Source organism: Sciurus vulgaris (assembly GCF_902686455.1).
Source record: "Sciurus vulgaris genome assembly, chromosome: 4".
Taxonomy (NCBI): domain Eukaryota; kingdom Metazoa; phylum Chordata; class Mammalia; order Rodentia; family Sciuridae; genus Sciurus; species Sciurus vulgaris.
This window is the reverse complement of record NC_136464.1, coordinates 28,161,286-28,186,720: the sequence shown is the minus strand read 5'-3', so window position 1 is coordinate 28,186,720 and position 25,435 is coordinate 28,161,286. Positions and strand designations below refer to the sequence as shown.

Here is a 25,435-nt window from a genome sequence, read left to right as displayed (position 1 = left end):
GCTAAAGAAGATTCCCTCTGCCACACTCGTGCTGTAACGTACTGCGAGGCGACCCCAGAAATTATCCCAGTGTGTGCCATCTGTATTAAAATGGTTATTCAGTTATGAACAGGGTAACATAATACTGATCAGCTAATTATACACCCTCCGAAACCCTCCAGCTCCCTGGGTCTGGCTCAGCCAGGTATTGAAAATATGGCGGTTTGACATTCAGATACCTTCCAGAAGCTAGAGAAAAAGGCTGGGTGGTTTGGGAGGGGAAAGTCAGGAGGAGGCTGAGGAAGCTGAGGGCTGAGGCAGGAGTGCTGTTTAGGAAGGGAAAGGGGACAAAGCATTGTTTTCTGAGTCATCAGAGACTCTGTCTCAGCTAACTGCTGGCCCTGGCAGTGAGTTGGAACTGAATTTTTAGGAGGAGAACATCTGGGTATAAGAGGAGCAGTGTAGCTGGACTAGGTGGTGACATTTTGGGTAACATTTCAGAGAAATGCTTGTTGTCAGTGATGATATTTGCAAGAGTTTGGAGGAACCCAAGATGTACATAATTAATGAGATTTGTTTCCTTGAGTGGCATGGAAGAGTGGAGCAACAAGGTATTCTGCTGGCAGCCCTGTCTCACACCCCAACACATATACCTTGTGGTCAAGATGTTTTTGGAAACTGGCGTAGGTGCAAGTTTGGGAATGTTTCATCCTCAAAAGCCGTAGAGTATAGGCAACAGGTGACCTGGGGATCAAGCTCTGGAGACCTTGAGGTACACTCACCAAAACTGGGGGATAAAGTAGACAAGTGAGCCAACTGTGAGATTCATGGTCTCAGATGACAGCTCTGACAGCCTCAGAAACTATCCAGCACAGGACTCTATCACTACAGGGGCATGGAAGCTTCCTTTGGATACAGAGAAATAGCCAGGTATTGCTGGAGATGGAGAGGCAGTAGGGGGAGAGAAAAGGGAAGCCACTGGTAGCATGGGCAGCAAGCTCTGGATCTTCAGTTAGGCTTCATGGCTGCTTTTGTCAATAAGGAGCAGTCAGGTTGTTCTTGATTTTGCTTTGGGCAGAATTCTCCCACAGTTCATATTGTAGAAAAAATTCTGGGGGCTTCTGGGATACATCTGAGCACCCCATCCTTAGCATCCTCTGGTAGGTGCTCTGCTCTTAAAGGGATGGTTTATCTAAGATGTGCTTCACTCTAATACTTGATAAAGGCAAGATGTTTCTGCTGTTGCTGGTTTTGTCAGAAACTTAGTCCTTTCTCAGTTTTGAGAATTCTCACTCTCTACAGGAAGAACCAAGAGATTTTCCTCTGTGCAGAAATTGCAGTGCTCTGGAAAATGGGAAGTTTTAAGTTTGGAGTTTTATTGTCAATGAGTTGTCCACTTGTGTTAGATCCTTTAAGACCATTATGAGTAAGGGTGGCAGGAGCCAGCATTGGCAAGAAAGGAAGTTCACACATGCTCACCCACCTGAGCCAAAGGCTTTTCATCTTCTCCCCAAAACAGATGCTGTCGCCACACTTGAAATATGCTGTTGTGACTATAAACTAAATTGCTTTCATGTTTAAAAATGGTTTTGGCAATTTCTGATCCTGTCACGATAAAAGCTTAGCTGTCCAATCTCCATTCTCCATTAGCAAATCCTCATAGAAATACCCCTTTGGGCCAAAAGAGTGGGTCAGGGAGGCCTCCCTACTCCCAGAGACTGCTGTCCAAAATCCCAAGTTGACTGGGTCGTTTAGTGCATGGAATTTATCTGAATCATTCCTAATATTGGGTTACTGATTGCTAACACAGAATTGTCAGCTCTTCGGCTTGTACACCACTGCTGTGGAGGGCTGGTGTTTATAAACAGGTGACTTTGGATTGAAATCTGGCGTGGGAAATGGCCTGGAGCAGGGAGAGATGGAGGGGAGATCCTTGCTACTGAAAGGGGAAAAAGTCACCTAGTTACATAGCTAGTTACATAGCTGAGCAATTGACTAGGCAGGAAGGATTTCCCTGATTATGTGCCAGAGTCTTCTGGTTTGGCTGTTGCTCTGGGCAGGGAATACAGCTCCTTTGAAAGAATAGCACAAACTCCAGATGAAGTCTAGGGTTACTGGAGATCCCCTGAGAGTGCACTCTTGGAATGAAATGACAATAAGGGCACCACCTTCTAACTTTTTGAGGCTGCCCTACACTCTTTGGGGCTAGTGACTCCCCACCTGTACATTTTTTGGAGTGGACCTTTCCAGAGTCTGCTGCTCACTGCCTACCAACCACAGGTGCTATCCCTTAGCTTAGTGTGTAAGCACATTCCTTCTAGCAGTGGCAACACTGACTGTAATAAGGTGACAGCCCAGAACTTGTGTTTTAAAATTCCAGTCTGTCATTCAGGTGTTTTCTGATCCCTCCCAACACCACTATGTCATTCTCAGGTCTTCATCAAAGGTCTAGCAGTTGGATGACAGTGGTCTACCAGTTGTCTTTCCAAGTAAGCCAGAGGAGCCAGTCTTTCTAGGCATTGGAATGCTGAAGATAAGTTCAGGACTAGGGTGTGTTTCTCTTTCTCTGGAATTCAGGTTCCAAAACATTGCATATTTGATTCTTGGGCCTGGCTTAGTGTTGAACTGGAACACGGTAGTAGCATTGCCTGCCACATCTCCATAACCTCCTAGCTGTTTGATGGTCAGCACTGTTGATCTCAGGGCAAACAGCCAGAGCGAATCAATGAGTTAAGAAAAAGACTTCTGCCCACAGAGGAATGGGAGAAATAAGGACAGAGACCTTGCCTTTGGGGCACTGGGCCTAGCACACTGGGGCCACAAATAGCAGTTTCTTCTCAGCAGTTTCTGTCTAAGAAGCCATGCTCATCCCAGAGGATATCTCCAGCTGTTAGGGTAGTACATCCTTAGAACACGTGAAGCAGGCATGACTACCCATCCTGTTCTTTAACTTGAGCTGGCGTTGTCCTCCTGAAAAGCCTACATTTTGTTTCCTTGGTTGTTTTATTTGGTCATTTTGTTTCCTGGATTTCTTGGCTGGCCATTATATTGGTCTGATTGTCTCCCTATTAACTGGTTCATGGATGTTCAGGCAACAACATGGCCTTTGTTAAGGGCAATGGCTGGTTGCTGTGAGTTCTATCTCAGCTTGCAACTTTTAAGAAGAGGCACCCAGGAAGGGTTATTCCTAACAAAAGCTCCAGGTAGGTTTTGGAGGGTGATGCAAAGAAGAAAAGAAAAGGGGAGACCCTAAATAAGTAAATAAATAGTGTCCCAACTGTTCCAAGAACTCAATAAAACAATCACATCAAATATGAAGAGGCATAAATCTTGTGTCTGCACAGGTAACCTACTCAATTGCTTTTATTATCGCTCCGGCTGCCTCCATTTATTACCATCCATGGCCCTGGCAAAGGAGACTGCGTAGAGGGTGGTCTCCAGTGCAATCCTACACCCTGAGAGGCAACAATCAGCCCATACAGCCAGGGATTTTGATGGGAACCCGGGAAGGGCCCATCTGTCTGCATGAAAACCAATCAATAACTCTGTAACCAGAGCCCTTGTCACAGGGAAATGGACAACACAACAGTTCAATAGAAGGGCCACAAGGGGAATTAGCCAAGTGGAGACAGGGCCAGGCAGGAGTGGCCCCTAGAGAATAGAAATAGGGGTGTCTAGAGAAGAGAAGATTGGGGAGGCAGTGGGGATGTGGCAGGGGAGAGTGGTGGCTTCACATGCCTGTTGGCATAAGGTGGGGGATTGTGCAGAGTAGAGCCAGGGATGGAGAGGCATCTTTGGAAATTGGGGTGGTGGGACATGTTTTGGAGGGCAGTAGGGGAATGAGTATTTCTGTGGGGCACACGGAGTGGCGTGATTGTAAATGTGACAGGATGTGCTCGTGGGCTACATGATAGCTTCTAGACAAAGAGTAGCAATAGTAGTAACTGGTGCTGAAGTTTAATTACACTTCCCCAAAGCATGCATTCTGAAAAGGGGGCTCCTTATAAATCCATGTGAGATGGAGATACTGCTCCCTAGTCTTCTTAGCAGGATTAATGAAGAAACACCTTAAATCCAGGCACCCATTGTCCATTCCCAGCTTCCTAGATCTGCATCTCTAGCAGCTTTGCCTCTTGGTGCTCAGGTCTGGCCTTGTTGCTAAATAGGCCTGCAGTTCTTATATTAAGAGGAAAATGAATATACTGGAAAGAAGATCTTTTCACTCCCTATTCCTTAAAAGAATACAGTAAAAGGCACTCATCTGACCTGCCAATTCTCTGGTTCCCTACTGTGATTTCTCATACCTCCTACCCAGCCAGGCCAGGTGTCCAGAGCTCAGATTCCTGCAGGGGAGGTAGCTGTAGGCACAGCTCACCCACTCTGGGTGTATCTGGAGAAGGCAGAACAAGAACTGAGATTCAAGGAGTGGGAAACTGTCTCCCAACAAACTCCCAGACCACAGGAGACATGCCAGATGTAGAAAAGTGACATCACCTGGGATTATCTTATCTACCACTGAGTCTCTGGGTTGAGGGGTTTTCCCCTGTTGGTCATGTTATTTGTTTTGGTGCTACCACAGCACAACTTAAATATATTCACAATGATTTATAGTCCTAAAGGTAGATGTCATCTGTGTGTGGGTCTTCTGTGTGCCCACCAGAGTCTGTTGTTAGGTGCAGGCCTCTGAGGCCAAGAGGAGCGAGGAAGGCCCACAGGATATGACCTGTAGTCACAGGCAAAGGCTTGGCACCTTGTACTTGGGCCCAACTGGTCAATTGGCCAGGCAGTCATTGGGCTGTTGAGCAAAGTGGTAGCAGTAATAGGGCTGGGCTGAAGAAACCTCATTTGGGCAAACTGGGACCAATTTATTTTTTAAATTTCTATTTTCATCATTATACTCTATAGTTCGGTTAGCTCCTAGTCAGAGAGAATGTACTGAACCAATGCCATGTCACTTTCTGACATAGAATTGTGTGACCAACTGTCCATCATTTCCTCAACATTCCAGCATCCATTGGCAGGGCTAATTAGAGACCGACTGCATCAGCCGCCAAGAAGACACTCTTCCAGTGCAACCATTCCTCCCAAGCTATGGTCCAGCAACCCACAAGCCAGGTCCTCCAGCAGGAAGCATGGCACTGGGACATAGTCATGGGTGGAGCTGTCCTTAGGGAAGGCCTAGGTCTAGCCTGCAAAGCCTCCCCCAATAATTCAGGGAAATGAGGAAGAGGCTCTGGGTCAGAAATGCATGGTTGGAACTGACTAGGAGGCCAGACAGGGCATGGTGGCAGAGGCAGCTGCTTGGGGCTTCCTGAGGAGGGGTAGGCACAGGGAGCTGCTGGGCTTATGGGAAATAAGAAGAGAATGGCCTGGCCTGGAGGAGAAGGAGCAGGCCCATGTACCAGGGAATTCTCTGGTAAGAGGAAGGTGTGTAGGAGGCAGTGGTCACAGACCTAGGCTCTTCTCATAACTTGTCCTCCGATCACAAAAAGAGTGGGACCCTTTCTTGTGTTTCTTGAGAGGTGACATAATGAGAAGTTTTGTGTTTAAGAGAGCAGGCAGAGCTGACCTGGGTAGCATTCTATTCAGGTTTATTGTAGGGATGTGGGGGAAGTAGAGCGGTGCCCACAAGTCCAGACTGTCCAGACTGGTATTTGCCAAGAGTGGTGATGCAGATGCTACTTACAACAGAAATGCCTTCCAGGCCCTGGCAAGTAAGGTACATGGCTCTGGAAAGGTACATGGGCCATGAGGGCCCAACTTATAGGCGTTGATTCAGGAAAGCTTTTTAGATGCTGGGGATGGAACCCAGGGTCTTACATGCATTAAGCAAGCACTCTCCTGCTAAGCTACATCCCCATCCCAGGAAGACACTTTTTTTTTAAATTTATTTTTATTGTAAACAAATGGGATACATGTTGTTTCTGTTTGTACATGGAGTAACAGCATACCATTTGCGTAATCATACATTTACATAGGTATTTTCCTTCCCCCCACCCCTCCCACCTCTCTTTTCCCTCTGTACAGTCCCTCCTTCCTCCATTCTTGCCCCCCTCCCACCCCCCATTATGTGTCATCATCCGCTTACCAGTGAGATCATTCGCCTTTTGGATTTTTGAGATTGGCTTATCTCACTTAGCATGATATTCTCCAATTTCATCCATTTGCCTGTAAATGCCATAATTTTATTATTCTTTATAGCTGAGTAATATTCCAATGTGTGTGTGTACACACACACACCACAGTTTCTTTATCCATTCATCAATTGAAGGGCATTTAGGTTGGTTCCACAGTCTGGCTATTGTGAATTGAGCAGCTATGAACATTGATGTGGCTGTATCTCTGTAGTATGCTGATTTTAAGTCCTTTGGGTATAGGCCAAGGAGTGGGATAGCTGGGTCAAATGATGATTCCATTCCAAGTTTTCTAAGGAATCTCCACACTGCTTTCCAGAATGGCTGCACTAATTTGCATCCCCACCAGCAATGTATGAGTGTACCTTTTCCAGGAAGACACTTTTGAAAACTCTGTGCTAGACAAATTAAACAGCTTCAGACTTGATTCATTCTGGCCCTTGATAGGCTGCCTCTGGTCTGCGTAACTCACTGCATTGATCTTTCTGCTTTAAGCCAGAGCAGTAACCTCAGTGCAAGTACAAGAGGATAGGGCATTTCCTGAGCCCCTTAGTCCAGAAGGTCCTGGGGAAGGGAGTGTGAGACAAAGAGGAGAAGATGAGATGTGAATGGGAAGGGGACAGGAGATGAGGATGTGGACTGCAAGAGCTGGGAGGGAGATGGGAAGCTGAGAGGTGAAAGAGAGCTGTCTGGGGGCTGCCTTGGCCTGGCTGAGGACGGGACCATGTGGCAGGGCACAGAGGATGCAACCACAGAGCTTGAAAAGGAGGATCTTGCTCATCTGAGCCAGGGCCTTTGATACCCTGCAAGGACTCCAGGATGGTTGAAGAAAGCAGCTGTTAGTCAAGGCTGATGGGCCCCTGAGGAGATGCTCAGAGGTGATACAAGAAAAGGTGAAGGCCAGCCAGGGAAGAGAAGGTGGGCAAGTTTCTGAAAAGACAGTGGAGCAAAGGAAGTGGTATTGGGGGATAAACTTGCAGAGCTGGGAGCAGTATAGTGCCTTCTGAGAGGGACTCACAAGAGCTCTAGACATGGACATGTGGCCCCCTGCCCCCACAGCACACTGCAGGATACCAGCAGTATCCATGGGGCTGCTGCAGTGCAGGCTGAGAAGGGAGAGTGAGAAAAAGGCCAGAAGAAGGGAGGGCAGCCAGGCTTCCTGGGGCTTCCTCATTAGAGCCCCTGGTCACTTTTCTCTGGACTTCTGCTCTGCTTACTTTTAGTCCTACCTAACCCATAGTGATCTCCCTTTGCAGCAGCCCAGGAACGAGAAAGCCAGCTGATGTGCTGGGCAACTCCTAACAGGAGGCAAGACAAGGCAGCAGACTGAGAAGGGAAAAGTGGAGTTAAGAAATCAGAGAGGAAGGAGAGGAAAGGACTGGAATAGAGGGCAGGAGTAGAAAGGAAGAACAAAGGATCCCCAGAGCTCAAGCAAATAGAAGAAAGCGCTAGGGACAGCTCTACATAATCCTGGTGCTCCCTCTTGGCCCTGGGCTGGACTCTGCTACCCTGCCCATAACTGGTAGGTAAATGAAGGAAATTGAAGAGGCCAGTTGGACAGTACTGGCCTGATGGACCATGGAGATGGTCAGGGAGGAGCCCCTTATTTGGCTTCTTATTCTGCCAGCTTTCGTTCTAGGGGGTGAGTTCTGGTGCATGCCTAAATGTGTTTACCCTGAGAGAAGTTGGTGAACATGTGGTGGGGGCCTCTGTGTAGCTCTGCTTTAGAAAAAGTATGTAGGCTTGTGGCATCTAGCCAAGCTTGGCTTTTGTGCCCCTGTCCAAATAGCCCAGCATCCCAGGGAGCTCCCAGAAGAAGTCAGTCTTGTCAACCCAGGAGCTGGTGGTTTGCTATTCAGGTTTCCAGCAATGGGGTTATTTGGTCCGAAAACAAGAGTCCCTGCCATCACTTGGAAGGTCTGCTTGTTTGAGTGTTAGCAAATGCTATCCAGAGAGCACAGGGTCAAAAGGACAGTAGACATCCTAGTGGTCAATAGGTAAGGGTCAGGGCAGGTCTGCATAGGGTCCTGACACTGTTAGTCTGTGTGCATACACGAGCCTGGGGGTGTGAACACTGGTGAGCCGTGTGTGTTTGCTCCATTGGAGGTGGGGGTGTCAAGTTGTGCATGAGGGCTGCAGTGGTGAGTGTTAACACCTTGCTAGGAGAACTGGTAGCAGTTGCATCATTTGTATCTACCGTGTCACTTCAAAGGGAGATACTGCAGAGTGGACGCCCTGTCCCTATAGCTCCTTCCTTCTCCAGCCTCTTTCTCCTTCTCCACACTCAGGTTAGCTGGTTTGGATTAAGAAACCAATCTCAGTAGATTCTAATTGAAGAGTGAAGAGAACCTGATAAGATAAGGAAGGCCCTCCTTCCTCTAGGGACCAGCAGAGGTTTCATGTTCCCTCTCCCCTCTGCTTCTCTGAGGGCAGACAGCCTTCCAACTGACTGTGACTGTCTGGCCTCTGGGAGAACCAGAGGGACACTGTACACTGAAGTTGGAACTTGGCTTTCTTATCCCAATAACTGTGCTCCTTGGAAGGAAAGCCTAACAGGACCCTGAATAAGAGAGACGGGGGGAAAGGTAAAAGAGAAACAGCGGAAGACAGGAAGAGAGAAGTGAGAGCCTGCTCGGAGTAACACTGACCAGACACACCGCTGGTTTGGACTACAAAAGTAGACTGGGAAGAGGGCAGCATACAAAACACTCTGAAGACTTTCGGCTAGACTTCAGAGCTAAGCACTGAGCCCCCTGCGCCCAGTTCAGTGCCAGCTGCTCCTAGAAACAGTGCTGGTCCTCACTCTTAGCCCCCTGCCTCCTACCCAGCAGATAACGTCTGCCTCTTCCTCCACTCTCATCTCCCATTGACCGTAAGGGAGACAGCCTGGAAGGTCATGTGGACTCCTTAGGAGATGACCTCCCAGGGCGGGTACAAAAAAGTTGAGAGAAATTCATTTCATGGCTAGTGGCTGCTTAGAAAAGGCGATTCCGGCATATGAATGTGATAAATGTTAACTGAGCATTAATCGCATTAAAGAGGGCCCTATAAACTTTTCATTTCTAATTAAATTCGTCCAGTGATGCTGCCCAAGCGAGTACTCTGGGCCTTTGTTTATGTGGAAAATTAAAATGCAAATACAATGGGATTTATTTCCAGGAGTGGAGTGATAGGCTGGCCTCTCTGGTTACTGGTCTCCAGGCCTGTCAGGCCAGGTAACTGCTTCTCTGGAGGTATTGTCCCCCTTGTGACAGATTTTTGTGTGAAGGAAGAGACCAGAGTTCAAGGTCAAATAGAGTTAGGAAAGGAGAAAAGGTGTAGAAAGAATTAAAGAGAAGGAAAAAAGGCAATAAATGGCCTAGGGATACAGGCAAGCATTTTCCTGGTTTCCCATCAACTCACACCTGTAGAGTTAAACCCCAACACCTTGCTTGTCAATAATATCATTACAAACCTTCTCTGCAGCTGTAGATGAAGGGGTGCATGGGAGACAGAATTTGGAGGAAGCAACCCTGCAAGGTATATGTGGGTCTTCTCCTAAGAGGACTCAGTGGTCATCCACAGGATGGGCCCACAGCCTGGATTTATTTCTAGCATTTGGGGGCTGTGGTCCACATCATGGTTTTGCTGAGCTCTTCCTGCCAGTGCCAAGTGGCATTGACATGGGGCAGTGGAGCATAGAGGCACAAACTGAGGAGGACATTGTGTATGCACGCCTGCACGCAGCCTTCTTACACGTAGGGAGAGCCAGTTGCTCATAAGAATAAACAAATGTCCCTTGAAAGGAGTCTTTTAGTGCCAGGATCCTTCTGATAAAAGCAGTTATCCTAAATGTTATTGAATAGAACAATCTAAAGTTCCTATTTGCAAAAACATAAATTAACTCGAGGAGAGAGAAAACCTGGGTAAGAAAAATCATTTGGGTGTATCAGAGACACTGAAAGATAGCTCTGTGGCTCTATGAGTAGGGAAGTTGTAAATAGCATTAAAACACAGAGGAGAAGGAAATGGAGGTAGGAGAGGTAAGAAAAGGCAGAGCACTAAATCACAAATCGGGGTACGTGTACAAAGTCACAAACCAGATTTACACCAAGCTTTGCAAAATCTACAGCCTGGACTGACAACACATAGAGACACAGAGCGCACAGACTCAGGCATTGGGAGAGAGGCAGTGTGGAGAGGGTGGATTGGTTGCACTGTGGGCAGACTGCTAGCTGTGCTGGATGCTGGGATTGATCCATCAGCTTTGCTGTGCAGGGATCTGATTGGTACAGTTCTGCAGACAGCCAAGGATACAGCTGTATGAGGTTTTTAAAGGTCTTTAAGCACATGAGTCTCTTGTGAGCTAGATCCACGTTCTAATGGATCTCCAAGGTAGCAACCCATTCCCGAAATGCCATTTGCCTGACTGATTTTTCAAATAGCTGCTACCCCTGTCCTCTTTAATCTGTTTTATTCTGGGTTATTCTTTTCCTCTTTAGTGTTCACTTATGTGTCTTGGAAATGCACAAGCACTTGCTGACAAACAGGTTAATGACCATGGCAACTCCCAAACATCTGGATGAAAACCAAAAACTTTAGTCAATCATCTATAAAGGTTGTCCATAAGATGCCAAAGATCTGGCAAATTAGAAACATCCACCTAATTGATTGGATTTCCCAGTTCAACACCTTGGGAAATACCTGTTTTCAGAGAAAAATGTTCTAGGAAACTTAAGTGGTTAGAAAGTATCCTCCCCGCCCAGGACCTCAAGCATGCTACGCAAGTGCTCTACCACTGAGTTACACCACACCCCTGTTTTTATTTTATTTTAAGATACACTCTAAGTTGCTGAGGCTGGCCTCAAACTTGCCATCCTTCTGCCTGAGCCTCCTGAATAGCTGAGATTACAGGTGTGCCCCACCATGCCCAGCTAGAAAGTATCTTTACTGCATTTGGGTCTGATTTCTGGTTAAAAGAAGGCTGCCATTGACTGGGTGGTGGAAGCAGTTAGTATGGGCAGCTGAGAGGCACTTGACTTCCCTGAATGTTTTGGTCAGGAAGAAGATCACTTTGTACAAATAAGCTGAATGGTCTGGGAGACCTGGTATTCTTCAGGAAGTCCACTTTGCCATCTTGAGGGAGACTATCAGGTTCTTAATAGATCTGATTTTTCTTTGGTTTATTCTTTCATTTATCCACTTAGAAAACCTTTGCTAAGTACCTACTATGTGCCAGGCAATTCACATAGAGTTGTGTGGCATAAAGCAAGAAAGGAAACTCCAGGGAGAACTTTGAATCTAACTTCACTTACTCCCCAGCTGCATGATTATGGGCAAACTCTCTGAACGTCAGTTTCCTCACTCATATAACATGGGTATGATCATGTAGGTCTCTCATAGGTTATCATGAAGATTAAATAAGCCAATTCACATAAACCTGCTTAGATTTGTACTTGGCAGATATTAAGGGCTCAGCAAATGTTATTCTTACTGCAGTAGTAACCATTAAGTATGTATTTCTTTTCTTTTCTTTGGTACCCAGGATTGAACCCAGGGGCACTTAATCACTGAACCACATCCCCAGCCCATTTTTTCTTTGTATTTTGAGACAGGGTCTTCTTGATAAGTTGCTTAGGGCCTCACTAAGTTGCTGAGGCTGGCCTTGAACTTGTGATCCTCCCACCTCAGACTCCTGAGTTGCTGGATTAAAGGCACGTGCCACCACACCCAGCCAATGTGTATTTCATGTTATGTGTCTATCTCAGTGTGTATGCATTCTGGTTTGTGTGTATATAAATACTGAAATCCTTTTAAAAAGAAAACTTGAAGAGCCACAAGGATATTCTATGGATAGTGTTGCATATCATGAAGGCCAGTGAGAATTATGGTAGCCCCTGAGCCCAGCTGAATTTAAGAAGCAGGTCTGTTCCGTGTGCTTTCAGTGTGTGTTGGGAGTGGGGGGAATCTTTGCAACTCAGTTCTCTGGCCATTGAACAGAATTGGTCAGATAATCGTCCCCTTTGTTCACTCTGTGAGCTCAGCCTCTGTGTGTGTACGTGTGTGAGGTGTGTGTGTTTGAGTGTGTACTGTGTACAGGTACATACTCCTCCTCTGGATGAGCCTACTGTGGCTTCAGGAGTTGAAGGTTGGCATTTTCCCAGCTTCATGGCATTTTCATGGGTTGTGGTATTTTGCATTTTGTAGGTTTTTTTAAAGATAAAATGAAATGGTGGTAGGGAAAAAGAATCCTCCTGTGATGGGTTTGAACAGTTTCTCTGATTCTTAAATGTCACAGACAGGAGAGGAAAGAAAAATAAACAGGAAGAGTAGGGAATGAGAGGAGAGTAAACGGAGATAAAGAGAAAGGATGAAAAGAGGAGAGGGAGCAGTGAGCAAATATTTGATGAATTCAAGCCTAATTTGTCAACTAGGGCTTTGCATATCCAGATATTCCCAGGGAGCATGGGAATTTGATAATCAGTGTGGTTATTTTCATTGCTGAGGGGTAAATAATTTTAAGGAAAAAATTCAAGAGCCAGGTACAGTGGAGCACACCTGTAATCACATCAACTCAGGAGGCGGAGGCAAGAGACTCTGGAGTTCAAGGCCAGCCTCAGCAACTTAGTGAGAGCCTCAGCAACTTAACAAGACCATCTCAAAATAAAAAACAACAAGTTGCTCAATGGTAAATTGCCTGGGTTTAATTCTCAGTAACACCAAAAAAAAAAAAAAAAAAAAGTTAAGAAACAAAATTTAATTTGGACTTAATCTATTTGATACTTCTATTAACTCTGTGTCTGAGAGAGTAAAGATGAAAATGAAAGTTTCCCAAATACACAGTGATGTTTCTCCCATCTCTATGGGAAATTCTATGGAATGAGGCTGAAGTCTATTCCCATTCTTGCCTCAAGTACTCCTTGCCCCTTTGGCTTAGTTAACCAGTCCAACTTGGGGAACTTTCAAAGATCCTAACAGCCCTAATGGTCACTTATCTTATGTCTTAATGGTCACTTTTTTACCCTTTATTTTGTTGTCAAATTTAATACCTACCTCCTACTATTTCTCATTTAAACCCATTAACTGGTGAAAGTCCAGATTTTTTTTAATTAGAAAGAAAAAAATGTTAAATGAGTTAAACTGGAACTGTGAGAGCTCAATTATTCTCAGATTATTTTGTTTTTATAAGTGTAATGCCTGCGTGAGGGCTGCCATCTTCCTTTTGGCCTATTATCACCAAAGAGCTGACTGCCACCTCAGGATGGAGATGGACAATGGTGGCATCCATCAATCCCTAGCCCCTGCATTGCCCAAATAGACCAGAAGCCAAGAAGGGAACTGCTTCCTTCTCCCATGCTACCTGACTGCTTTTTTTTATTGCACTTCTCTGCTTCAAACACACACTCATATATTCCCCCGCCCTTTCCCTTGCCTCTTGATTCACCTTAGGATCTTATGTACACCAACACACTTGTATCACTGTTTGTATATGTACATTGGCTCATCTTAAGACTGATTTGCTCAATAAGCCTTTATATTCACCCTCCTCCTTCTCACAATCATAGCTAACCAGTGCTTACTTCAGTAGGAACTGTTTTCACCATATTACTTGTATCAATTGATTTAAGCCTCATAAACAACCCCACAGGCTTTGTGGGATTGTTCATAGATGAGGTAACTGGAGAACAGAGAAGTTAATAACTTGCTGGAGGTCACAGGCTACATAGCAGAACTAGGACTTGAATCCAGGCAGTACTGGCTTATCTGCTGTGTCACACTTCATATCCACTTTGAATCAAGGGAAGTGCAGACATGGGTAATTTCTTGCATAGCTATGTATATTTTGTATATTTTTGCAGTCTTATGACCCATTCACACATTTATTTATAAGCTCAGAACAAGGGCCCTGTGCCCTATTAGAAGGTCACGCCTAGTATGCGTACCTGTAATCTTCCTTTGTGTGCAAGCTGCTGCTAAGCCATATCATCTGAGGTCACCAGGAAGGAAGAAGATGCTGCTGGCCATGGACACAGAATGGAGAGGATTGGGGTTCTTAGAACTAGAATTCATGTTATCCTCATTAGGTCTGCAGAGTTGACATCCATTCTCCTCTAGTCCCAGCTGAGATTTTAGACTTTCAGCTGGCTTAAGGGTTCACCCAGGGGCTTCACTCTCTAATTTAGGCAGATGTAGGGAGGGGCATCAGGACCTAAGCCAGTGGTAAAGTCAGACCTCTTCAGGCAGTTTGCTTCAAGAGGAACAGAACTGTATATTTGATCATCAAGAAGAGATTTGTTTTCATCTCTAGAATCTTCCCTTAGGGAAGGAGCAGTGCAAATGACCAGGCCAGAATAAGCCAAAGGATGGGCCCTCTCACCCACAACCACATCAAGAAGGCAATTAGAGCAATTACCGAATCGTATACCAGCACCCAGCTCCAACATCATTACTCAACCCACATCACCAAGGAGACACCCATTAACCTAATCTCTGAGACATATATTATGAATAAAAAGATGCAGATATGATCAATGAACACAATAATTCAAAGCAGAAACACAGACAACTGCCACCAAACAATACTCAAATTCCTCCAACTCAGTGTTACACAAAGTACAGTCACCTTGGTACAGCACCAAATAACGAACCTTCTGCCACCTGCCAGAATGCGTCAACGCAATGTAATACACAGTAATACACAATGCAATACACAGTAACACACAATACAATTCAAACTCTCCATCCCACACAGGCTAACGTCAGGTGGCCACCAGAGCAATGGTAAACATTGGTCAGACATACACAGAGGTAGAGCCAGCATTGCAACACCCAGCCCCTCTGCACACCCCGCAGAAAATGGTCACAGCTGCAGTCTTCCAAAGCTCAGCGCAGCCTGCCACAGAGCAGCAGCACCATCCTGTCTCTCCAGCAGGTGGATGTGTCTAGACCATCACCTCCAATAAGGCCTCCGGGCTCTCATTGCTAGTAAGAGAGTAAACTGTCCCTTGAGCCTCCTTCCTGAGACAGGACAAATCAGCTCTATCCTGGTTGGGGTTTAATAAGACTTGGCTGTTACCGAAAATGACAGAGCTCCAGGGATGGAGGGAAAGGTGGGGGTGGGGGTGGCTTGCCAAGCTGGGTGCAGGAATTCCCCTCCGACTCCTGCCTTCTGTGGCCATTCCAGAGCCGAAGCCCTCTTGCTGGGTGTTCACTGAGTATCGATTCAGTCTGCAAGCAATTTTAATATTTCTTCAGGGACTTTCCAGCAACAGCACAAGTCATTAATTCACCCTCCCAAATTGCTTATTCAATAGCAGGAACATGGCTCCTGAATAAAGTCCCAGAATTTATGTGACTTGCACGAGTCAGGAGGTCAAACAACTGTTATGGAGCGAAGTTAAAAATCCAAATAAAATATTGACACTTTTTTGGGGAGGGGGAGGGTGGAAGCCAAGGTATTTAAAATAGGTTTTTGTTGCAGTGCCCCCAGGATAAAGAATGGAAGGAGACTGAAGACAAGTTGGAGTTTATAAAATCAATGGAATTTATTGCACATCTACTTGGCATTTAATAATTCTCTCATTTCCACATCCCCCCACCCCACCCCATCCTGGCCATAGACAGAGAGATACACAGGTATACAAATGCGCATTTATGCATGTCAATATTGATGCACAGACCAATATAAAAACACAATTGTGATATGAGAACCTCAGATACCCTAAGAGATCAGCGATGGGAGTGGAGTCTCACTGTGGCTTACATATTTAACAGAAATAGACACAACTGGGCAGATATTCATGAATTAGATTTTGATAAATATATCTACTGTTATAAATCTTGGATCAATGCATTAGAGCCGACAGGAATATAAAGATACACTAATCATAGAAGTAGTTTCTAAAAGCATAGAAACTGAGAAACACATCTATATGCAGTATTATGCAATCGTCTTAATGATTTGTAAATTATGATTCATTTGTGACAAACGTGACTCTTATTGAATGAACTATGGCACACACAAAGGGCAAGCATGTTTAGAATCACAGTCACATGTGTTTGCTGCTAATTGTCTACAGATACATTTGCTCAACTGTCCAGATTATGCATGTGAAAAGACGAAAAATGTGTTTGTACTCAAATAATTAATAAACACGAAAATTATTAATATAGAAATTTCCCAGAGGTCCCATCATTCAGCCTTCAGATACTGGAAACAGGCCTAAATTCAAAGTCTGGCTACCATGCTCTTAAGCATGTCACCTTGGGCAAGTTGCTTAGCCTTTCTGTTGTTCTTAGGTAAAATAGAGAGCAGACCTATTGAAGAGAGGTATAGTTAAACTGGGCACTGTGGTGCACACCTATAATCCCAGCAACTCCAGAGGCTGAGGTAGGAGGATTGCAAGTTCAAAGACAGCCTTAGTGAGGCCCTAAGCAACTTAGCAAGATCCTGTCTCAAAATAAAAAATAAAATAAGTAAAAAGAACTGGGGATGTGAGTCAGTGGTTAAGTGCTCCTGGATTCAATCCCCAATACAAAAAAAAAAAAAAAAGAGAGAGAGACAGAGAGTTGTACTTAAGTCCTTAAGATTTGAATGAGAAAACCTGTCAGATAGTGAATATGAATAAAGAGTAGTTATTATTTTTACTGTTATTATATGCGCCTCTTCTGTTGAAGCCTACTTTCTCATGAATTCTATCATCTGCTCTTGATATGGCTGATTTATTCTACCTAGTAGTGGTTAGTAGCATGGGTCCTGGAGAGAAACACCCAGGTTTAAATTCTAGCTCTGGGCTGGAGATGTAGCTCAGTAGTTGAGCACTTGCCTAGGATGCACAAAACCCTGGGTTTGAACCCCAACAAAAATCTGGCTCTGTTATTTAACAGCTGTGTGTTAGGCAAGTTATCTAACCTCTCTGAACCTTTGCTTCCATGTCTGTAGAACAGAAATAATAATCTTCATAGGTAGTTGTGAGAATTATTATTGTGTTTTGTGATACTGGGGATCAAACATGGCCTTATGCTTGCCAGACAAGTGCTGTATCACTGAGCTACGTATCCAGTTTTGTTTTTGTTTTTGTTTTTTGGATACAGGGTCTCACTAAATTGCCAAACTTGGAATTCTCCTGTCTCAGTCTCCAGAGTAGCTGGAATTACAGGCACATGTCACCAATCCTGACTAGTTATGAGAATTAAATAATGTATGTACAGTGTTTAGCACAGTGCCTGATACATGGTGAGATTATGTTTGCTCACTATGTCCCCTAAGATTCTATTATTGTTGTTATTGATAATAATAGCATCCATTTGTTATTCAACAAATAATTAAGTATTATGTTCAGCCAGACCTTGGTGCCAGGTGAGGACATCTGCCCTTGTAGAGCTCAGTGTCCAAGGGAGGACTTAATTTGAGCTGAGTAAGCAAAGCAGCAAGACTCAGTTCTGTGTGGAGCCCGAGGGAAAGGGGAAAACAGGGAGAAATAGATGAGAAAGCTCAGGGGGTCCCGGATTGGGGAAGATTTTGAAGATTAGATTGAGGAATTCTGCATTTATCCCATAGGTAATAGGAAGCAATTGCAGGTTTAGCCACGTTACTTTCTTTCAGAGAAAGTCGGAGAGGGGCTGATGGATTGCTTTTGAGTACCTGAGTAACTAGGTGAGAGGTGAAAAGGGCTAGAGGCAGGGAGGCCAGTCACTAGTGGGCTGTACATCTACTGCTGCCAAGGTGGATGCCTCTCCTGGCTTCCTTCTGCTTGCCCAGGGAGGTAGACTTGCTTGTGGAGGGATGGGGAGGACAGACAGGGACAGAGTGGGTGCCTGGGTCCAGCAATGAATCTGCAGCAACCCCCACTCTCCATTATAGTGGACAGTCTTTGAGCCTCCATAATCTTCCAAGCAGAACCATGGGGTGGACAGCTGGTAGACCCCAGCTCTAGCTAGAAGCCCTGACAGATGAGGGCAAGGCCTGTGGCGAGAGGAGCTAGTCTGGTCACGCTCTGGGCTTGGCATGCACCACAGTCTGGTTTCCAAATGGTTAGTTAAACACATTGCCCCTTAATTTTTAAACCTATGCATATCTTGAAGTTAAATCAATCCATATGCTTACCATTCATCATATAAACCATCACTACTACCCCCTTGGGCCAGGCCCATGGCCCATCTAGCCTGGTAAATTGTCTCTGGCCTGGGCTCCCAGGGACACGTGGTAGATTATCGCCCTTAGTGCCAGTCTGAGAAGGCTAAGTTGATGCATCAAATATGCCTGGTATCTAGGAAACCACTGAGAATGTATCACCCTGAAATGTACAAAAACTATTTTGAAATGATTTTTACTTTTAACCTATAGCTTAGTTTCCACAGAGGGACTTATAGCTTCTTGAATTTGGATGACAGCATCAGTCAGAGTCAGGTTTAACAAATGGTAAGAAATGTGTATGGTTAGAGTAGGAGTAAGGATCTTTCTTCACTCACTAAGACTTCCTCCCAGCTCTCTCCAGGCCCCCTGGTAGAACCAGTAGGATGGTTCCCTCACCCCCTGGTTTAAGCTTATCTCAAATATTAAAGCTCAGAAATTTGAATTCAGGCTGAGTGTGGTGGTGCACACCTGTAATCCTGGCAGCTCAGGAGACTGAGGCATGAGAGTTGTGAGTTCAAAGCAAGTTGCAGCAATTTAGCAAGACCCTAAGCAACTTAGCAAGACCCTTGTCTCAAAATAAATATTTTTTAAATGGGGGCTGGGGATATGGCTCAGTGATTAAGTGCCCATGTATTCAATCCCTGATTTAAAAAAAAAAAGATTAAAAAATAATAAAGAAATTTGAATTCAGGAGGTCAGAGGATGGACCCAGGGGTTTACATTTCAGCAAGTGCCCTAGGAGATTCTGATGCAGGTAGTTCAAGTCATTACACCCGTCTGCAAGCTTTTTGGTAGGGTTCTCATTTCTTGGAGTTTAAATTTGACTTCTGAGAGCTGATGAAAGTGGCAGAAGTTCTTGACACATTTGGGAGAAATCTTGGCAACTTGTGTACTCCAGCTGTGTCCTGCTATAGCCAGAATATAAGGAACTCAAAAGAAAATAAATTTCTTAAGCCAAACCCAAAAAAACCAAAGACCAAATGTTTTCTCTGATATGCGGATGCTAATTCACCATAAGGAGGTGGGGGGCTAGGGAGTAGTTACTTTATATTAGGTAGAGGGGAGTGAAGGGGGGGAGGAGGTGTGGGGGTATAAGAAGGGTAGTAGAGTGAAACAGACATTATTACCTCATGTACATGTATGACTGCATGACCGATGCAATACCTCAATATGTACAATCAGAAAAATGAGAAGTTATACTCCATTTGTGTATGCTCTATCAAAATGCATAAATGTACTCTACTGTCATGTATAACTAATTAGAACAAATTAAAAAAATAAGGAAAAAAATAAATTTCAGTTTTCAGTTTCTGGAATATAAAGAAGGAATATTCTAATTACTTAAGAGTTCTCTGAGTAAGGACCATTTTTAGGAGAGGTGAAAACTTCCTGGGTGATCTATGATATCTCCCTTGAGATTCTGCTATGACAAGTCTCCAGCTGTTTGTGTTGTTGATTGCCTCAGGGCCACGCCAGAGATATACGCCTGATACAGGCAGCTCTCAAAGACTCAAGTCAAAGCAATTGTCAGCATTAGTTGGGCAAACTGAAGCAAATACAGTTTTGTTCTTTAGAATGATCCTCCTTATAATATTCAAGCAACTTGAAGTCACTGACAGAAGCCTTACCAATGGCTTGTCTGGCTCAGTGAACAGTGGGGCCATCTAGTCTAAAACATTCTCTGCCTTGGAGTTCCTCTGATTTACCAAATCAGAAAGATTTTTCCCAAATAGGGATTAAGTATTTTTTGCAGACTCTAAAGTGAGCAGCCTACCCAGGACAATTTAAGCTGACTTGTACATGTATAAAATGCATGTGTGTAGATAGTTGACATCTTGCTCCTAAGGCTCTTTAAGCAAAAACCAATGATATGACCAGGTTTGGGGCCAACCTTCTGTTTCTCTAGAAAACAATTCCAAAGTTGGGATTGCAGTCTGTTTTAAGCACCTGGACAAGATTTCATAAAGGCATACTGACTGATCCCATGTACACATATTGTCAGCACTGGTTCCAGAAGGTCTCATTACTCCCATTTTCTAGTGAGGAATACTAAGATTCAGAGGTGCCCCTTGCCCTTCATTTGTTAGAATATGGGACTAGAAATAGAATCCAGGAGTTTGGAATCTGAGCTTCTGGGTGTGTCTCTCTGGAAGTTGTATAGCTTTTTGGCTGAGGGGTTAGTGTACCTAAATTCAAATCCAAGATTTGCCACTCATAAAATGGATGACCCTGGGCAAGTTATAATATGCACCATCTGAAAAATGGGTTGTTGTGAGGATTCAGAGACCCACTTGTTGGAAGCTCTTGGAACATTGCCTAGCACACAGCATGCATGTAGTAGACCATGGTTTTAGTACTGGAGGCTCTGTTGAGGAAGCATCACTCCTAGGAGTCTTGACCAACCCAGTCCAGGAAATGCTACCACCTCACTCCTGCCCAGGTGAGCTGTCTGAGGTCGCCTGAATGCTAATAGGACCTCTTCTTGTCTCCACCTCAGGGGAAGTTTTTGCACACCATTTATTATCATATAACATAATGCAATATAATATCATACATAACATAAGGTAATATGATGAGTAGGTTAACTTGGAAACCCTGAGGCAGACCGTGGATGGATGGATAGATGAATAGATACATTTGTACTAAGTATACATACATTATATCATTCTATTGATTTGTAAAAAGTTCCCGGTCTGCCTGGCTGTAATGAGATTTTTGAACTTTGCGTGGCGATCAATGAGAGGAATATTATTGGCCTGGAGAATTGATATACCTGCTCTCAGTGGCTTGTTCTGCTCCCAGGCTGCCCCGGCCCCCCAGGTGTACGATTCCAGCAGACACTTAACCTTTTTTACAGTGTCATCAGGCTAAAAGGAATCTAATAGTGACACAGGACTTGTGCTCAGCACTCTGCCACTATTGCTTTCCTGTCACAAATAATTTATAGCCTTCTATTTCCATCCCTGAGCCTGCACCCCAGCCCTACCTCTTGCTTTCCCCCAGCTCCCAGGAATCAATAAACTCACACAGCCATAGTGGGACTTCAGGGTGCAAGGATCGGACAGATGGACAAAGAGAGGGAAAGTGAGAAAGGGGCAGACACAGAGAGGGAAAGAGAGAGAGAAGGAAACAGGAAGCGATGAGAGGAAGAGGAGGAGGGGTAGAAGTAAAAGAGCTGTGGGGGTCTCCGCAGTGCTTTCCTGAGAGGTGGAGGCTCCTGTCCTCCTTCATGAGTGTAACAGACTGTTGCTGAAGACTCACTCATTTCTTCCATTCTGATTCACATAGCCCATGCAATTGTTTTGCTTTCCAAGTAGTGGGAGGTTGAGGCACCTGGGAATTTAACCAAAGAAAGAATGACCTTACCACCTGCACCTGCCTCGCCATCCTTTGCTCCAGAGCTCTGCCTCAACCCCCTGTCATCTCTTGGGTCCTCTATGGATACTTCCTTGTACCTCTAACTGGGGCTTTATCTGGTCCCCAGTCTGTATGAAAATCTTTCTGATGCAACGTCTTTTGGGGTCAACCTATGACCTCTGCTGCTGCTGTTTCCTATCTTCCAGTACTCTTCCCTGGGTCTTGTAGCTTGCAACATTGGCCAAACTGGAATATACTGCATGGGAATGTCTCCTGCCTGCACCTGGCTCAGCCCCAAAATTGAAAGCAGCCAGACTCACCCATAGAAATAATAATACTAGTGGGCATTATTGTTATGGCTATCATATACTGAGTCAGTCATCATGTTAATCACTTTATATGGATTATCCTCACTGTAGTCCCAGAAAGTGCATAGTAGTATAATCTTATTTTACTGATAAGGGAATAAGAAACCACTGAGAGTTTCCCAGGCAATAAGTAATAGAGCTGGAATTCCAACTCAGATAAACTGAAGTCAGAGTCCATTGCACTAATTCCCTTACTGTACTCCCATCCTTGTGAGTGTGGGAGACTCTAAGTGCCCAGAAGTCCCATGCTGGGCACAGATCAAAACCCTGGGAAGAGCAAGCTCTCATCTGAAATGGAAAGGAAAGAGCTTCCTATGAAGGAAAACCTACTAGCAAGGGAAGTGGGGGACCACTCCATGTAAAAATGGGAAATGATATGGCCTAGCTGTGCCTCCATGGTCCTGTCCACATCCTCCAAGGATCCACATCCTGGGATTTGGCCTTTCTGGATAAACCTTCCTGGGGCCATGGAGGACATTGGCATGACTGGATGACTTGTGGGGCCAAGATGGAAACGAATTGGAGGGAAAAGTGCAGGAACACGGGGGAGAAGCATCAGGTAGCCATCCTGCTTTACCTCATCCTTTCAGCCCTATGAGTTACTGGGTTGTGTCCAGGATGCAGGAGAGCACTTAATGACCTTCAGGTTTCCACTATCCTAATTCTTAATTTCCTGTGATTAACTCAGGGGACTGGCAAGTGCCCACTGCCTGGGGTCATGGATAGACACCAAGAACATTAGTAACTCAAAGCAGGCACCCTGCCTAACTCCTCTCCCCTGCACCAAGCTGCTGTCAGGGAGTAGTGATTTTCCATCACTTGCTGCCTCAGCTAAATCTGCACCAGTGCCCCAGGGGTCAAAGGCTCTGGGTAACAAAGACAGAAACTCCACAAGCCCGTCCAGTTATCTGTCTCACCCCGCCCCAGCCCTGGGGTTCCCTTAGTCCAGAGCCCATCAGTTCTCAAGTAGAGCCACCCACAGGATCAGTGAGGCCCTAGACACTTGTGCTGCAATGAATCAGAGGCAACTTCTCTGAGCTGCTCAGCATCCTTCTAGACTTTTCTTGTTAGTTGAGCCTATGCTGCCCTCACCTATTGTCTGATCTTTCCTCTGGCTCCAAACCTTCTCCTAACTCTCTGCTTTGCTGAGATCTAAAAGTCACAGAAGTTCATTTTTGAAGCTTTGACCCTGCCTGGAAGCATGCTGTCTCTTGCTTACTCCTCCCTGTGCCCTTCACACCATCCCATCCTTGTTCTGCCTTGCCCTCTGTCATCCCAGTCTCTCTGGCAACTTTGGTCTCTCCCTCTTCACTTGTTCTTCCTCAGCCTACAAATTCATCCAGGTCTTTCCTACCCTGAAACACTCTCCTTCCACTTGGTGGCCAGTTGTGTTCTCTGATTTCCACATAGGAGTCCACTTTCACTACTTCCCTCTTCTCCTGGCCGCTCTTACATTTATTCTGCCTGACTCCTACTCCAGTCACTATGGGGAGACTGTTCTCCCCAGGATCACTAATGGTCACCCAAATCCCCAAATGTGTGCCTCTTCTTGTTCCCAGTTCCCTTCAGTCTTTATGTCAAGCTGGACACTGAGAATTATAATATATATATGTACATACATATTTTTTATTTTATTTTATTCTATCTTTTGTGCTGGGGCTAGAACCCAGGACATTGCATATGCTAGGCAAGTACTTTTCCACTGAGCTACATCCCCAACCCAAATTACATTCTTCTTAAAACATTCTTCTCCATGGACTTAGGTGAGGCTGCCCTGCACAACCCAGGTTCTGCCCATATCCACCTTGAGGCCTCTCGTTCACTTCAACACTCCTTTCCTCAACAGACTCTCCAATCCCTTTCTGCCATGCCAGCCAATGCCTGGACATGTGCACCTCACATGTTACATGCCTAAGGCAAACATCACCACTTCTCTCCAAAATCAGTCACCTTCCTGCAGCCTGTTTTCAACAATGACATGGACCACCAAGTTCCCAGTGGCAGAGCACGGAGGTTGTAGAGCCATGGTTGCCTCCAGTTACTTGATACATTCTGGCCATTCTGTCTTCACCGTGTCTTGCAAATCCTTCCCTCTTTCCTGAGACCAGCTCCTCATCATGTCATGCCACGATGTTGCTTCCCTCAGATTGTTTTGTACATGTCCTTTCTAGTTTGGGAAATTACTCATGGCTCAAGACCCTCTTAAACCTGGCTCCCACAGATTGGAAGGATGACAAAGTAGCAAAAGGCACAGGTTTGGGAGACTGAATCTGGACTCTGCCCTAGCTGACAGTGTGATCATAAATAAACTATGTAACTGTGGTCAGCTTGTCAGTCTGCAAAATGGGGATCTCGGTATTGACTACAGAGGTTGTCATGAGAATTAACAGGTACATATAAATAATATAAATTGTATATAATATTAGCACACAATAGATGTTCAATAAGTGAGAAATAGCTATTTTCATCAATGCATCCAAGTTTTCAGCCTTATTTCCTCTTCTGTCTCTTATGTCTCCATAAAAGGTGGCTGATGGGTCTAAGCATTAACAACTGAAGCCTCATGCTCATCTAGCTCCCATGCTGTACTTCCACCCTCCTCCAGCCCCTCATATAACACCCTTCCTTCTACTTGTTTATTCATCTTAGAATCGTGTTATCTTTCCCAGAGAGAGACTGTAGCAATCCTGTAGACCAGACCAGGACAGGGGTAAGGCCCCTCCTCCTAATGCTGGGAAGTTGGGGAGGGAAGATTTATATTCAAAGAAAGCTAAGTAACCCAAGGAAATGAGGCAGTCAGTACCAGAGGATGCAGAGCATGAACAACCCCCTTATAGGTGAGGGGACAAGGGGAAAGTGACCAAGGAGATGGATTTCATGCATCCATGGGCCGCTAATTGGACCCATGGATGGAATCCTCAGTCCTGGCCCCAAGGTTGGTCTTTTGCATCATTGAACTCTGAGTTTTCTAGATCACCAAAAGGTAGGCTCATCCCAGTCCCTGATTGTTTGATTTGACGCCCTAATCCCTGGGGTGTGCAGGGAGGACAACAGTCTTCTCAGCCAGGCTGGTAAAGAAGCTGTGACCCAAGTAAGACCCTCAGATAAAGAGGTGATGGGGCCAGCCAGCCAGATACAGGCAGTGCCTTGGCTTGTTTGAGAGCAGTGAGTGGGCTCAGGAAGAAGTTGTGTAGGCCTGATGTCTGGCGAAGGGACCACATGGTATCCTTGGAATTCTAGGAACAAAAGGGTTCCTGTTGCCCAGCCATTTCCTGCCTGTTTTCCTTACTTCAAGATATTGATAAAACATGCATCCTCACCTGGACTCTGGAGGACTGTGACATGGTCCCAGTAGGAAAGTCAGCTCCAAAATGCTCTCCAGACTCAGGGGGTTCTGGTACTAGAAAGTGCATGTATGTGTTGAGGAGGGAAAGGTGGAAACCAGGCTCTCCCAACCCCAGAAGGAGACAAGCTGCTGTGCT

At 45.2% G+C, this 25,435-nt stretch overlaps 1 protein-coding gene across 20 annotated transcripts in view; it reads left to right on the top strand.

Annotated features, from left to right (window-relative positions):
- PAX2 (paired box 2) overlaps positions 1-25,435 on the top strand; it is a 91,592-nt gene that overhangs the window by 17,568 nt on the left and 48,589 nt on the right. The window lies entirely within an intron of this gene.